Consider the following 16,629-nt stretch of genomic DNA (forward strand, 5'->3'; position numbering starts at 1 on the left):
AATGCTAAATCAGTCTCAATACCACACTATGGTACAAGACCTTCTCAGTGTACCAGGCAGTTACCGCCCCCTCCGCAAGGATCCAGTTAAAGACATCCAGAAGATGATTTCAGAAATCACAGATTATGCCTTACTACACTCCTGGATCACTCCAAAAGAAGCACAATTTCTTAACAAACCCAACTGTTCCACCCCTAAATTTTATGCCATTCCTAAAATCCATAAAGACTTGGCTAAACCACCGGGGCGGCCTATATTAGCAGGCTGTGGTACCGTTTTGGAACCAGTCTGCCAATTCATTGACAAATATTTATAACCCATTAGCCAACAAACAGAGACATATCTAAGAGATAGTACTGCAGTAATTTCTCTGTTTGAAGGCAAGACCTTTGACCCAGCTACCAGCCTTCTGGTCACACTAGATATCACGGCATTGTATACTAACATCCCACACGATGAGGCTATGGACTGTATCAGAAACAATCTGACGCATTCTGCATCAAGTTTCAAAGCTCCCACTGAATTTCTCATGGAATTACTCTCCCTGGCACTTACCAGGAACTACTTTGTATATCAAAATCAATTTTATCAGCAAACCCAAGGCACTGCAATGGGTGCGGCCTTCGCCCCCAGCCTGGCCTACATTTTCATGGCTGACTTTGAGTCCAAATTCATTTTTTCTGACATTAATCCATATCGCCAATATATCGAGAGCTGGAGGCGCTATATAGACGACATAATCTTCATCTGACACGGCACCACCCAGGAACTTGACTCCTTTCTTCTCTGGTTGAACTCTTGCCACCGGACGATTAAATTTACTCATGATACGAGCAATATCGAAATCCCTTTTCTTGATTTACTCATTCAACATAAGGCCAACCAACGGGTCTGTTCTCTTTTTACCAAGCCCACAGATCGTAATACATTACTGCATTACGACAGTTACCACCCACGCAATCTGAAAGAAAACTTACCCTATTCCCAGTTTCTACGCATTAGACGGAACTGTACATCCATAGCAGATTATGTCCAACATGCTACTAACCTGACCACTAAATTCCGCCAGCAAGGGTACCCCAAAAAATTGATTACCAATTCCAATAAACGAGCAAGATTCACCCCTCGGGACACCCTGCTACTACCTAAAAATGTGGAGCCACAGGACAAACTAGTATGTGCCCTTACCTATAGTCCCCATTCCTTTCTCATCAAAAAAGCAATTAAGAAGTATTGGTCAGTGGCACAATTAGCTTTACCAGCTGAACCATTGCCGATCTTCGCCATGAAGAGACAAAAGAATCTCAAGGACCAACTAGTCCATGCCTCCTCTTTACTAAAATCTTCTAGATCCACTACGACCAGTTGGGACCTTCGCCCACTGACGGGTAACTTTCCCTGCGGGTCCTGCTCCATTTGTAAATTTGTGATGAAGACAAAAACAGTCCTGGTGCATGGCAAACTTTGGGAACTGGAACGCTATTCAAATTGCAAGACTGCATGGGCTATCTATTGCATTGAATGCCTGTGTGGACTTAAATATATTGGAAAAACTACACGGCCAGTACACACTAGAATCACGGAGCACCGCTCCAGGATTCGATGTAAGTCAATTAACTCACCACTAGTGAGCCATTACATGGAATACGGCCACTCTACAGAGGATCTGCGCTGGTGCGTGATTGATGATGTCAAAAACTCTTCCAACCCCTCTCAAACTCTGTCCACAAAGGAGGCTCGTTGGATTTTCCAATTGGACACCATTTCCAATGGTCTTAATGAGCTATCTCCGCTTTGGCACTAAGGCAATATTTATTTAATTAATTTTTTAACTAGTCCTCTTCAAAAATACTTTTTTACAATTTTTTCATAATTTTTGCATTTATGCATTTCTATATGTTTCTTTTTACCAATGTTTATTATTGGTTGGTTTTCAATTTTCTTTCATGCAGTTTCGAATTTGGTAGAATTAACACTCCATATGCTTTGGGGTGTGCTGCCCCTTTTCGCTTTTTAATGTTTTTTCCCTAGGATTAGTACCCTTTGCATATAGTATATAATGCCTGGCCTCACGAAAGTTTCAGCAAGCCTGTAATGTTAGTGTTAGTCCCTTGTCTATGTCTGGTCTTTCATTCATAGGATTAGTACCCTTTGCATATAGTAAATAATGCCTGGCTTCACTAACGTTTTAGCAAGCCTGCAACGTTAGTGTTAGTCCCTTGTTTGTGTCCGGTCATTCATGGGAGGGCTCCATTTTGCTTTCCATTCACTTGTCCCCTTTCTTTGTCTGCCTTTTTCATTCAGTGTTAGCAATTCACTTTGTTAGTCCCAGTCCTCTTTCTTTGTCTACCTTTTCCATTCAGTGTTACATGCCTTCCAGTTGAGTGCTACTACACCCCACTGGCTGCCTTTTTCTTCACTATGAAGAATAGCGTATACACGCAGCATTTTCCAGAAGCAAGCCGCAGCTTTCTTTAGAAGCAAGTCATCTGCTGCTTCTACGTGGTAGAAGTCAACAGTAAGTTCCACTTTACTTACTTTTCTCACTAAGCCATGACTTACCCACGCGCTGGGCGTTTTATTTACACTGCCTAACTCGCACGTTGGGCTTGTCATTTTTTACTATTATGCAGCGCTGCCATACTCATCAACCCATAGCCTGATACCACCAGCCCCAGGCTAGGAGTTTTTGTGTCCTGCGCAAAATACAAAGCGCTTCATGAGCATCCACATATTCATATGGTGAGTTCTTGTTACCTTTACCATACCTGCACACCAGCCGTATTAAATTACCGCTGCACATAAACTATCGCCACCTTTATGTCTTTGTTCTCCTCCTTTTTCACTTTAGGTGAAAATTACAGATTCAGTTAGTTTTCTAATTGCTAAACCCAAATAATGTGCTGAATGCACGACATCTTGCATGGTGAGCACATGATGTGCCCTCTGAGGTACGTTCCGCCATGTTTTGATTTATGTGCCTTTCTTTTGCACAGCATTTTTTGTATTCTATCACACACATTTTTCACTACATGATCACATCTTTCACTTATTTTTCTCACGAGGTGACTTAGTTTTTAGGCACGCTCTTAACACTTTAAGGGCGCCGTTCTGGTAACCTTCAAGTTTTCTGTCTGGGGGGACTGCCAACTTGTTTCTGGGGCACTGAGGCCTGATGCCTTCACCATATATTGGTATATTCTCTAGTTCTCTTCCCATTTAAAGTTAAACCTTTCGAGTTCACAAAATGTCCCCTGTTACTACCTTTTCAGGAGGACCCCATACATTAAGGCTGTCTGTATGAAGGCTGAATGTGAAGATTCCAGTACCTGAGGAAGGTGGTTGCTACCCATCAATATACCACCGAAACGCCAACTAGTCCTATGTAATGGTCGCAGGAACTACATGCTCCTGCGGTTTGGCATCATGGACATACACGCTTTATAGCGGTAGGCGTAATGTTTTTCATGTTGTATGTACTTATTAAATTGACACATTGTCTAGTTACAAACTAACAATTAAAGCAAGTTTATAATTTTTTTATGCCCATGTACTTTTTCCCCTTTTTTTCTCATAAAGGTTACTTTGACTGGTGAGAAACCAGTAAATTAAAATATTGAATTTGATTTAATCTATTGTTTAGGCTACCAGGAGAATAATACTGTTAGCTCCACAAATTATATTTTTTGACTTTGTATGTTCAGGCACACCCTTGTGTTTATAGATGTTTGTTTGCTCCATTTGAGTGCCTGTACGTTTTGGAGTGCCTCTTTTGTTTATACCCAGACAGAGTGGCACCACTTTTGGAGGCTTCTGTGGAGAAGCCCGCCAAAAAGTTGAACAAAGGGCTCGACTTGGGTTGGAGTCACAGAAGAGAACACGAACGCCATTTTAGAATCGAGTTCTGGCAAAAAATACCAACCAGTGAATTAATATTAAATAAATAACCCGGCGGTATGTTCGAGGCTATAAGAATTAAATAATTAAAGTTGGTAGCCTCGAACAATGGGAAAATCCCATAGAGATATATTCGCGGTCAAATATAAAAAGTAGTATCCACTGCCACCAGCCAAAACTCGATCAGGGGGGACGGAGACGTACCCCCTTGAACAACAGACCCCGGGGCAATCAAATTGCCCCGTCCAGTATGTCCACAATATGATGGTTTGTGTTCATAATTCGGGACTAGTAAAGCCAATGGTGACTTTACATGCCCTGGGAGACAGTAGTCAGTCCCAGGGTATGGAGTATATGTTTGGGGGTCGCGACGACACCCCTGGGTTACGGCACAGAGGGTGCTGTGTAACCCACATCAAAAACACATGAGACCCTATGGAGTAAAAGACCCCATAGCCCATAAAACACATGGAAAGACAAAGGAACACCACAAATCATGTCTAAGAGTGGGAGTAAAAGAGTCTCACTCTTAGGAGGAGAAAAAAATAAACCCCAAAAATCCAGCAAAGCTGCTGGGGGACTCACTAGGTTTGGGAAATTAGCCTTTACAGAGAATTCTCCCTAACACCATAATGCTGCCTGCCTTCTCTAGGGCATGGATTACCCTTGTTTGGCCTGCAAGAGAGAACTGAAGCGAGGCCGGGTAGAACCACCGATACTTGATTTTCTGTTCCTGCAGGAAGGTTGTTAGAGGTCGAAGGGCTCTTCTTCGCTGGACTGTGGAAGCGGCCAGGTCCTGGAAAAGCTGTATGGTGGTTCCCTGGTATGTCAGGTCGCCTTGCGAGTGGCTTGCTGTCATGATCTCCTGTTTTGTCGAGAAAAAGTGGACTCTGGTGATTACTTCTGGGCTAGCCGACGATGAGGAGTTCCTACGGCCTCGCAGTCTGAGTGCGATCAAGTATGAGTAGTGATTTATCGCAGTCTGGCAGGAGGGTCTGGAAGAGGTCTCCAATGTAGGCAGGGAGGGCCTGGTCCGGGATCGAGGCGGACACCCCTTTGATACGGATGTTGTTTCTGCGGGTCCTGTTTTCCAGGTCCTCCTGTTTGCGATGCATAGTTTCGGCGTTGTCCTCTAGCGTTTGAATTTTCTGTTGCAGCTCCGCAATCTGCGCTGAGTGCTCCAGGACTTGGTCCTCCGTGTCCCCGACCCTATGCTCCACCTCCTCCACGCGGTTGTCCAGTCCATCTATCTTGGTTGTGACCTCTGCCATGCAGTTGCGGAATTCCGTTTTGATATCGGCTAGGAGGCCCTTGATATCGTCCTTTGTAGCCCACTGGCGCCGGGCTCTTATGGGTGAGGAAGGCTGGGCTGGGGGAGGGGCGGCTGTTTGGGTGTCTCCTTCAGGTGAAATAAATTGGCTATGTCCGCTGACTTCGGGCCCCTCTGCTTAGACATCTTGGTGGCCGGGTCGTCGACTACGCAGGTGTATGTTATCCGCTGGTTGGTGCTAGGGGGAGGGAGATTCCGGGTGCGACCTCCTTCCCCGTCTCAGCTGGGTGCGCTTATCTCCAACGGTGTGTGCCAGGTTACCCTCTGTCAGGTTGCCAGGTGAGCGCTGGGGTCCAGCTCCTCTTCACTCTTCCTGGTCCGGTTGGGCCAGGCTGGGACGCCGGGTTAGAGCTGGGATCATGCCACTGCCAATAACTGCTGGCGCCTGATTCAGGGCAGCAAAGAGAGTTGTGGGCATTTGCTGCCGCTTATTGCAATGCCTGGGAGTTTTCGGCTGCTTTGCCAAGTTCGTCTGGCCAGCTGGATGCCTGTTGTTCCCAATATTGCCTGTGGTGCGATGGGGCTGTCCATGCGGGTCCTCCAGTGTTGTCTATGGTGGTCCCTCGCCAACATAATGTCCAGTGCGTGGTTGGGCTCCCACTGCCAGGCAGCCGAGTGCGGTGAGGATGAATTGGCGCTGTGTCTCCGCAGTCCTTAGGTGTTGTGCGGATAAGGGGGGGGTCCCCAAGGCAGTCTGTCTGGCCCTCGGAGCTCGAGGTGAAGAGGCCCGAGGGGCTGCTGTCTAGGGTGGAAGGGGGCCAAGGAGGAGGAGGTGTCTCTGGCCTCCCACAGGCAAATGTCAGGGCCTGTTGGCTTGTTGCAGGGCCAGGCGTGTGAAGCAGTCCAGATCCGCTGGTGGTTCGGCTCTGGCCAGTGCAGGGCCGAGGCTGGGGGTGAGGGGGAGCATGCCAGCTGCGGGCCCCTGCAGCACCCCGGGGACTCTGGGATAACATGGCGGGTCCACAAGTACTCGCACAATATGCTGTCTTCTGGACGGTCTCGTTAGGTGTCCTGCTCCGGGCGCACTGCCCTGCTGTGGTCCCAGGCAGACGGCGGTCCGGACACGCCGCTGCAGCGAGTCTCGGATTGGAGAAGGACCTCAATGCAGCTGGGGGAGGGATCCACTCTGAGGCTCCCCCACATCAGGTGCGGTGCAGGCGTCCAGGCATGGCAGGTCAGCTCGGCTTCAGGAGGGCCTGGACCGAGGTCTGCCTTCTAATGATAGCAGTCTTCCAGGATCCCGCGTCGCACAAGTAGCAAACTCTTGGTGGGCAAGGGCCGGTCAGCTTGTAGGGTTAAGCTCGAGGCGGCAGCTTCAACGGATCTCACCTCGCGAAACGGTAGACTCACACTTTTAAGGTTACAGTAATTTGGCTTTCTTACAATAGGTTTTCGCTGCTTTTCCCTAGATCGGTATTCCAGATAACATTGGCAATCTTTCACTCTTACGCAAGTGCTGCTTTGCAATAGTTCGAGATTCAAAAGTGCTTTCCGAACTACTTTCATACGCAAGTGTTCCTCACTCGCCGAACGCCCACCTTGCCCATGCGACCCGGGACAGAGTGCTCCGGGTCACTATCAATCTGTGAACTCACTGGGTAATACGTGCGATGCCATTCCTCTCGAGGCTTGCAGGACTTCTGCTCTTGTGGCTTCTCATGACCCAGCAAACCTATTCTTTTAGTCAGCCGCCGCCCACGACACCTGCAACTGGAGCGCTCTTTGCTCCTGATGCCCTCTGATGCATGCCAGCCACCAGAGACAGCCTTGTGGTCCTCCGGTGCTTGCCAGCCACTTAAGATGGCCTCCGTGAAAAAGGACAGTTTCCTTTGCGCAGCCTTTGCACTTCAGGATTCGAGAGGTCTAGACCCTCCCGGGACTGGCAGTTGATATCTGCCATACAATGGTCCTGGTGTCTTCTCTCTCTCTCCTTCATCTTCTGCCTGGGCTGCCCGTATGCATACGCTGCTTCTTACTTCCTCTGCTCTTCTCTGCTATGGGGCCTGTACCTGAGGGGGGCCTTTTAAGCCTCTGTCTCCCTCATGTGTGGGTAATTTAATGATCTGACCACTCCTGCAACATTGTACCTCTTTAGCCATCTTCTTCATCCCAGTACTTAAAGAATTATGGGACTTGAAGTCCCTAATGACAAAGTTAGATTATTCAGGCTAAAGCCACCTCTTTCAACTCCAGGATTGAAAATGCTAAATCTGGGACAAAGGAAATCTTTTCCATCTTTAGAGAACTGGAGACTCCCTCACCCCTGCCACCTACTCTCCTGAAGGACGAGACTTGGTGCAACAAAATTCAAGCTGCCATGCTTGACAAACTGGACACTTTGCACACCAAAGTCCTAGCCCACCAATGTTAGGCAGAAACCTGTGCAGTTCCCTTAGAGACCACTGCAAAAGATTTAAGACTACAGGTGTTGGCAGTAAAGCCACTTGGTAGCAGTCTGTACCACCCAGATTTACCTGGTAGCTGTGGCTGAGCAGTCAGACTTCCCTCAAGAAGAGTTAGGCAGTATGCAAAGTATACACAGTAGGCACACAGATACAATAATACAAGCAAACACTGACCAGAGCTTTGGTATCAAAGTATATAATTATTTATTTAAAAACACACGGTTTGAAACACTCCAGCACTCTTGTTGTAAAATATTCTAAACACAGTTACTATTGTAATATGTACACCCCTTTTTCCTTACCAGATAAGTCACAGTAAAACACCACTTATTTTCATACAGAGGTGAGGGTTTAACTAGATGGCACTCCAATAAGTTTGTGAGAAAGGGAGTGAAAAAGACAGAATATGGAAAGGTACACCACTCTAAGGTTCAGGGACACTGTTAGCAAGGCAGAAGAGCAAAAGTCACTGGTGAGCCAAAGTCCATAGGCTGGGCCCACTCTTAGAGAGAGCAGAGCACAAATGCGCCCAAGATCAGTTACACTAGGCTTAGAAAGTCTTGCAGAGAGTTCAAAAAGAGTTTAGAGAGGCTTAGGAAAGTTTAGCCAGGGTGTCCCAGGCTAACCCAGGTTCGAAAGCCGGGGGCTAAATCTACCCCGTACAGTCGGTAGCAAGGGAAGCCAGGCGGGACACGGTACCTTAAGTGGGAAGGATCCTCCAGCGGTGGCAGTGGTTCCTGGTAGTGGGTGCAAGTTGTGTCGTCGTCCAGGGGAAGAGAAGATCTCGACTTGGAGGAACGATGAAGGTCGTTGCACTACCAGGGCAGAAACCAGCCGCAGAGTTTTCCGGTTAAAGGTGGTACCTTTGTTTCACGGTCGTGGTAAAACGTGGTATCCCGGTTGCCGGGGTGCTTGGCACAGGCAAGGCGGCCACGAGGTACGTCGGGAAGGCGAAAAGACGGTGAAACCGGTTATCCCCACCAGTCAAAGGAAGAAGACTCTCCGGCGGGAGATCTCCTCTGTCGTTGGGAAAAGTGGCGAGACGGTCCAGTAGGGCTCCACCGGTGGTGGCGTCGTGGCAGGTCAGCTCAGCTTCTCCCTCGTCGGATTCTTAGGTCCTGAGGCGACTTCTGAAGTTCCAGTCCCCAAAGCCCTGCTTTTATGCAGAAAACCCCCATTCACTCAGCCTAGCTGTCACTCAAACATGCTGGCTCACCACTTGGGCCAATCAGGACGGAGTGCGACTTGAGTTGCCTAGGCAACTCAGACCAGGGTGCCTAAATCCCCCTCCCCCCCTCCTAAGTACCCCAGACAGAGAGGCACCACTTTGGAGGGCTTCTGTGGAGAAGCCCGCCAAAAAGTGGAACAAAGGGCTCGACTTGGGTTGGAGTCACAGAAGAGAACACAAACGCCATTTTAGAATAAGGTTTTGGCAAAAAATACCAACCGGAGAATTAATATTAATTAAATAAACCGGCGGTATGTTCGAGGCTACCGTAAATAATTAAATAAAGATAGTAGCCTAAAACAATGGGAAATCCCATAGGAAAATATTTGCGGTTGAATATAAAAAGTAGTATCCACTGCCACCAGCCAAAACTCGATCAGGGGGGACGGAGATGTGCCTCCTCGACTAACAGACCCCGGGGCAATTGAATTGCCCCAGCCAGTACATCCACAATATGATGATTGGTACTGGTTCTGTTCAGAATTTAAGACTAGTAAAGTCAATGGTGACTTTACATGCCCTGGGAGACAGTAGTCAGTCCCAGGGTATGGAGTCTATACTGGGGGGTCACTATGACACCCCTGTGTTACTGCACTGAGGGTGTTGTGTAACATATATCACAAAAACACATGAAGCCCTATGGGGTAAAAGACCCCAAAGCCCATTAAACACATCTAGATTCAAAGAAACACACTCAAATCATGTCCAAGAGTGAGGGTAAAAGGGTCTCACTCTTGGCAGGAGAAATAAATAAACCCCAAAAATCCAGCAAAGCTGCTGGGAGACTCACTAGGTTAGGAAATTCAGCCTAAACAGAGAATTCTCCCTAACAACCAAAAGGCCTTGTCCAATCTACTGGCTAATAATCCCAATACTACCGCCTCAGTCACTTATCCTAGGCAGACCCCGGTGTTTGAATTTGCTGACATGAGTGAACACAAAGTCATTGCTCTCCTCAAATCCATCAAGCCCTTGAATTGAAAGGCGACGCCTGCCCGGCTCAGGTCATCAAAGACTGTGCCTCCTCCCTCGCCCCTTATATCACCGCCTTCATTAATTCCTCCTTCCAGTCTGGCCATGTCCCGACTGGACTCAAGGAAGCGTGGGTCCACCCGCTTCTAAATAAAACCTCCCTCGACCCATCGGTCCCAGGGAACTACAGGCCCATTACCACTGTCCCCTTTTTTTTCTAAATGTTTTGGACAAAGCAGCCTACCTGCAAGTCTATAAATTCCTTGAAGACAACCACCTTCTTGGTCTACGCCAATCTGGGTTCCAGCCACGACATGGCACCGAAACGGCACTACTTGTCATAAAAAAATAAAATGGATGACCTCAGACGCAGGCAAACCTGCGCTCCTCCTTCTTTTAGACCTCTCCGCTGCCTTTGATCTGGTTGATCACAAAACCATCTGCGATCATCTCTCATCCGCAGCCAACTTCTCCCTGAGGGCCTGTGCATGGATAACTTCGTCCCTACAGGAAAGAGTGATGAAGGTTTTCTCTGAAACCTCATTAAATGTGGGGTCCCACAGGGTTCGTGCATAACTCCCACCCTCTATAACCTCTTCACGAGGCCACTGTTCAGAATCTTGGACGACCATGGGCTTCTTATAGATGACACTCAGGTGCTCATCCCCCTCTTGGGAGACTATCCAACGGACTTGAACACCCTGAATCCATTTACTCAACAATCCATTCCTGGATGGCAGACAACTGGTTATGTCTCACCAGTGAGAAAACCAACCTTCTGCTAATTGGTTCCGCCTCCACCCTGGGTAAATTGGATAAGCAATACTGCTCCTTCGCCGTTGATAACCTCCCCATCACTGTCTCACAAGTCATCAAGACACTGAGCGTATACCTTGAACCAAACTTGACCATGGATAGACAGGTTAATGCTATTGCATCCTCTGCAGCTTATCACTCCAAACTGCTCAACGCAGCCAGACCCTTCCTCTCCCAACAGAATTGCCTCACCATTGCTATGGCGATTATTGGGTATATGATATGATATGGCATTTATAACACACCTATACACAAGTGTTTCAAGGCGCGAGGTTGGACTACTGTAATGCCCTCTTTTTTGGAAACTCCCACCAAAATCTGGCCAAACTTCAACTTGCTCATAACAATGCCTTGAGGGCCACAACAGGCATTTCACGCAGGGATCATATCTCGGGGGTCAGAAGGCAGGTACACTGGCTCCCTGTCAAGGAAAGGATTGTTTTCAAAACCCTTGCCTTGACACACAAATGTCTCCACGACCTGGCTCCCCCTTACCTAGCTCAAAGGATCATCAGATACATGCCATCTAGACCCTCTAGAATGGCATATTCCAATCAAATCACCGTTCCTCTTACATGCATTGTGTGTGCGGGTGGTACCAGCTTCCCAATTATGGCCGCCACCTTCTTGAACACCCTTCTGTCCCAGATCAGGTTGATTGATTCTCATGCAGCTTTCCAGAAAGCCATTCAAATAACGCTCTTTGTTTGAAAGGGCTGCATTTCCACTTGTATTTTTCTCTGTGTATGCATCTAAGTAACGTGCATCAAATGTATTATGCAACGAAACAATCTGTACTAAGCAATATTCTGTTGGGCCGCATTCTTGTAACCCTGAATCAAGCCTTCTTCTCCTCATAGCGCCTCAATGCCTGTAAGCTGTAGTGCGCTCTACAAATCCAAAAATAAAACATTTAAATATTTTCTGTTATTTTACAATAAGAGTGGGGCTTTGGGAAAGCTGAACAAGAGTGTTTTCCATTCCTCTTGACCTGCTTCCGCCCTCATGTGATGCTCCCGCAGAACTCCCCCGCCCCCCCCCAGGGTTGCGATCTGCCTTTCCCTGGCCACATGAGAAGGGTCCCAGGCCATGTTTTCTCACAGACCACGTAGTGGTGGTATTACTAGACACTGAAAAAGTGTTTGATAAGAGTGGAATGGGGGCAGATTTTCCGTACATTACAAATATTTGGACTATGAGAGGGGTTGATTGAAACGGTACGTTTGCCATATAAGACATCAAGAGTTAGGATTGGTGCCAGAGATTACACTTTGGGATACTTTGACATCCAGAGGGGCACTAGACGGGGTTGTCCATTATCTCCCCTGCTCATTACATTCGCCTTAGAGCCCGGTTTAAGAACAGCAAGGCAAAATAGTAACATTTGATGCATAACAAGTTTGATGGGGGAACCAAAAATACTCCTTAATGTTGATGACCTGCTGGCGCCCAAGTTAGCGCAATATAGGGAGGCAACGTTCATCTGGGCCTGCGACTTCAACTGCACCTTGAACCCCCTTCTCGACAGGTCTGATGATAAACACAAGAAGCATGCACTCCCAGCCAAAGAACTGCATAGGATCCTGGAGCAGCTACAGCTAGTGGACGTATGGAGGCAGGTACATGGAGAGGGGAGGGGTTATACACACACTACAGCGCACCACATGGAACATTCACACGCATAGATTACATATTCGCGGGCAGGGAATCATTACAAGACATCACGGGAATCACCATTAAAGCACGCACACTTTCTGATCATGCCCCAATAGTGGCGACATGGGCACACACCTATAGGAAAGCCCCGATTCCAACATGGCGACTTCGAGCAGAGGCCCTGAGAGAGGATTAATTTGAGGAACACCTCCAGGAGGTGATTGATGATTATTTTGAGCAGAACGAGGGCAGTGTTGAGAGTGGCGCCATATTATGGGGCGCATTTAAGGTAGTAATAAGGGGAGTGGCAATAGGCAAAACGGGAGGATTGACGGGAGCGGCCATGAGGGAGTTGAATGAACTCGAGAGGGAGATCGAATTGAGAGAACAACGAGCAGGGATAGAGGGGGAAGAACCGGGAGAGCTGATAGAGCTACGGACTAAATGTACGTCGCTCTGAGAAAAACTAGGGAGACTAAACTATGGGAGGTACCTACAGCGGTTACACGCGGAAGGGGATGCACCTAGTAGGCTCTTGGCCTGGCTCACCAGACAGGCGAGTAAAAAAGATCCTTTAACGATGCTAGAAGACCACACTGGGACAGAGATCAGGGACCAAGCGCACATTAACGCTCTATTTGCGCGTTTCTACGAGCAACTATATGCCCCGAATCCGGAAATAGACCCGGAGGACATAGATGCACTGGCAGAAATAGGGTTGCCGAGCCTAGCAGAAGAACCGGTCCCGTTATTGGACGCACCCATCAAGGTGGAAGCGTGATCACGGAACTTCCCACCGGCAAAACCCCAGGCCCGGGAGAGTTCTATAAGCCGTACAAGTGCGCCATTGCCCCGAAACTGTCACGTCTCCCAGTGTGCCCACTACTAGGCAACCAACTAGGCAACCCACGATCAGCCCGCATTTACATGGCACATCACATCGGGGCACAAGTACACGACCTTCTGCTCGACACTGGAGAAAGATGACTGGTTTTCCAGGTGTTTTACGACCTTCATTGTCCTGGCAACTCCTATGGAAACTCTCGTATGCCTTGCAGCACCGCCGAGGAACACGGCGATTCACGCGTCACGTGAGGTGAACTGCTGCCAATCACGTTCATCCTCTGCCATCACGTGATTTTCCCACGCTGCCGCGTTTTTGCATCATGTGACTACAACTAACAGTTAAAAGCGCCAGAAACCAGGGTGGCAGCGCTTCTCAGCTGCTTCTCGGAAGGACTGTTTGGCGTTATTGTTTTCATCAAGGATTCATTGGCTCTACGACCACGGACTGTTTTTTGGATACTCTACTTCTTCTTGGTTTCATCTGTTACCTTGCTTGCTTCTAAAGATATTCGACCCTGCACCTCCTCCACGGATTGCTTAAACGGATTTTCCCTTTGCTTGGACCTTGTGCTTTGAACTGGTTTTGACCCCATTACGTGATTTTGGACTCCTCTTGTGCCAACTTGCCCAGTTGTGGAACTACTACCCTAGCCTCTCTCTGAAAACCCGGCTCACTGTCCCTGCTGGTTGCCCCTAGTGCATTACGACCTGGCCCACAGCTCATCTAGGTAAAACTTGCTACAATCAGTTCCTTATTGCTGTGTCCATATTGCATTAGTTGATAACCGTCTATTGCCTTACAGCGGTCAAAGGGGTTCTTCCGGCGTTTCCTGGTTCCAGTTGACGGCTCACCACACCTGTGGCCTCAAAGATTGCACAGACAGTATTTGGTAATTCGAGGGGATTGGGTCCTCCGACGTATTCCATATATATGACATGTAATCACCACAGCTGTGCTGCTTCGGAAACTTTTTTCGGCGTCTGCGTCGATGACGTCGATGCGCCGTCGTCGAGGACCACGTCCGACGTCATCCGATGTGATAAGTAGGACGCACGACGCCCGTAGCCTCAGTTCCGTTTTTTCCGCGAACGTGTTGCTTCGTGTTTCTCGGTTAAACGCCTCGACTCTTTGGAGTTCTGTTGTTCTCGGTTCTTCGAACCTGTTCGTTTTGTGAAAATCCTTCGTGTGAAGATGTCTTCTACTTCGTCTTCGACCCCGCGTCCGGGTTTCAAGAAGTGCGGGGAGTGTGGGTCCAAGATGTCGGTGACGGACTCGCACAACGCCTGCCTCTGGTGCCTCGGGGAGGCCCACGACACGGATGACTGTATCGACTGCCAGTCGCTCACGTCCACAACCTTACGCGAACGTAAGAAGTTGTCGGTTGGTCGGGTGTCCAAGCCCCGAAAGTCGAAGTCTGCGGTGCTTTCGACGGATGATTCGAGGGGTGACTCTCCGCGTCTTCGTCGGAAGTCTCGTGGGTCTCCTTCTAGGAGTCGGTCTCGCCACTTCTCAGCCTCTTCGAGGCATTCTCGGAAGCGCCGTCACCGGTCGTCTTCCAGGTCCTCTTCGGAGGACTCTGCCCGGCACGTCGCTTACCCCACCAGCCGTGCGACGCCGGAGGAATGGGCTTCCTTCGGGAAGAAGATGCTGGCGATTCTTGAGTCGCAGGGTACTCAGCCGTCCGCGCCCCCGATGCTGGCACGAGTCACGGGAGAGGTCCCGTTCGGACAAGGGGACTCGTTCTCAACGTACCCGTTCGAGGTCCCGGTACTCGACGCGTTCGAGACCGTGTGCACCTGTGAGGTCTTCGAAGAAGGCATCGACGTCTGAGGCGTCGAGGGCGTCGACAGGCTTTCTCGAGGCTCCAGCTCCGAGTAAGTCGTCGATGCCGTCGACGCTCAGGTCGTCGAGGGACACGCTCGGGGCTCCGGCCTCGAGGGCTGTGTCGATGCCGCCGATTCTGGAGGCGCTGCATCTGACGTCGACGCCAATTTCCTCGACGTCAATTCCGATCCTCTCGGCGCCGATGCCGGTTCTCTCGACGCTGGCACCGATTCGCTCGACGCCATCGACGCCTTTCGTGTCGGAGGTACCCCGTGGCACGGGTGAACCCCCTAGGAAGGCTCTGGTTAAGAGCAAGCACTCTAGGGTGCCTTCTTTTCGCCACCTGGACTATATTTCAGAGGCGGATGAGGATTCTGATGGCCTGGTTCCTAGTCAGGTTCCGGATGAAATTGTCTCGGGCCATAGTCAGTTTGACGAGTTGAGACAGTCACTGCATGATGCCAGTGGACTGGACACCTCTCCGCAGGTGGAGTTTTGTAGGCCTGAGCCTGGCTCTCATGCTGATTCCTCGTACCGGCGCCTTATGGCTAGGGTTTCTGAGTACTTGGGATGGTCTGCTCCCCCAAGGGAGTTTGTGCAGGATGATCTGACGGACATCCTTGATGTTGGTCCCCCAACTGACCCGGTTCTGCCGTTCCATATGGCTTTACAGAGAAGGGTGGCGGCGGCTTGGACTGCTCCGGAGTGTCTCCCGGCGGTGGCCAGATCCTTGTCGCGAAAATACCGTCCAGCCAGTAGCGACCCCTGCTACTTGACCAGGCACCCCACTCCGGAGAGTTTGGTGGTGCAGGCGGCCACGGCCCCGGCGAAGCAGGCGCCGTACCCTACCATCCCTCCTGATAGGGACGACAAACGTTTTGATGGCTGGGCGAAGAAAGTGTTTTCTTCTGGTGGTATGGCGCTTCAGGCGGCCAACTCCATTTGTGCCTTGTCTCGTTTCACGCACACTCTGTGGAACTGTGTTGCGTTAGCGGCTGAACATATTCCCGAAGGGGACGAACGGGATGGTTTCCTTGCTATGGTCCAGGATGGTAAGGATGCCATGTGTGAGTCCGTTCAGTCGGGTTTGGACTTGGCTGAATGCGTCAGTAGGTCCATGGCGGCGAGCACCGTGATACGCAGGTTTGCGTGGTTGCAGAAGTCAGGGTTTGCTCCGGATGTGCAGTCCCGGCTCCTCAACATGGCCTTTGACGGTGAACACCTTTTTGGCAGCAAGGCTGACGAGAGCCTTGAGAGGTTGCAGACCTCAAAAGCTGCAGCGAAGTCGTTGGGCGCTGCAGTTCGCCAACCTCCGCCTTTTGCGTCCTAGGGGACAGCAGTGGAGGGGTGGTTCCTTTCGCTATTACTCGTCCTTCAGTAAAGCGAGAAGAGCTGGCAGTCAAAGAGGCCAATGCAGGGGTACCAGAGGTGGACAACAGGTACCCGTGGTGCCAAGGCCGCTCGGGCAGTTGCCTCTTTGCCCTCAGGTAACGCCGCAGCCGCTCCCACTCAGTCATGAGGCCATGTCCCATGGTTCACCGGTTGGGGGAAGGCGGGCGCAGCATCTTGTAGAGTGGCAAGCCATTACTTCAGATGTGTGGGTTCTGGAGATCATAACCCACGGCTACTGTCTTCCCTTTCGGCACAGGCCTCA

At 49.6% G+C, this 16,629-nt stretch overlaps 1 protein-coding gene across 4 annotated transcripts in view; it reads left to right on the forward strand.

Moving 5' to 3' along the window:
• Positions 1 to 16,629, forward strand: part of ORC4 (origin recognition complex subunit 4) — a 1,582,358-nt gene that overhangs the window by 304,102 nt on the left and 1,261,627 nt on the right. Inside the window, exon 1 of one of the 4 annotated variants that reach the window (XM_069616511.1) lies at positions 3,291 to 3,449. The exons of the other annotated variants lie outside the window; for them this stretch is intronic. The gene's annotated coding sequence lies outside the window, so the exon portion shown is untranslated. Of the gene's footprint in view, positions 1 to 3,290; positions 3,450 to 16,629 lie in introns of those variants that run through there. 4 annotated transcript variants of the gene reach the window in all.

This window comes from Ambystoma mexicanum, chromosome 9 (genome assembly GCF_040938575.1).
Source record: "Ambystoma mexicanum isolate Mex_15411 chromosome 9, UKY_AmexF1_1, whole genome shotgun sequence".
NCBI classification, from domain to species: Eukaryota; Metazoa; Chordata; class Amphibia; order Caudata; family Ambystomatidae; genus Ambystoma; species Ambystoma mexicanum.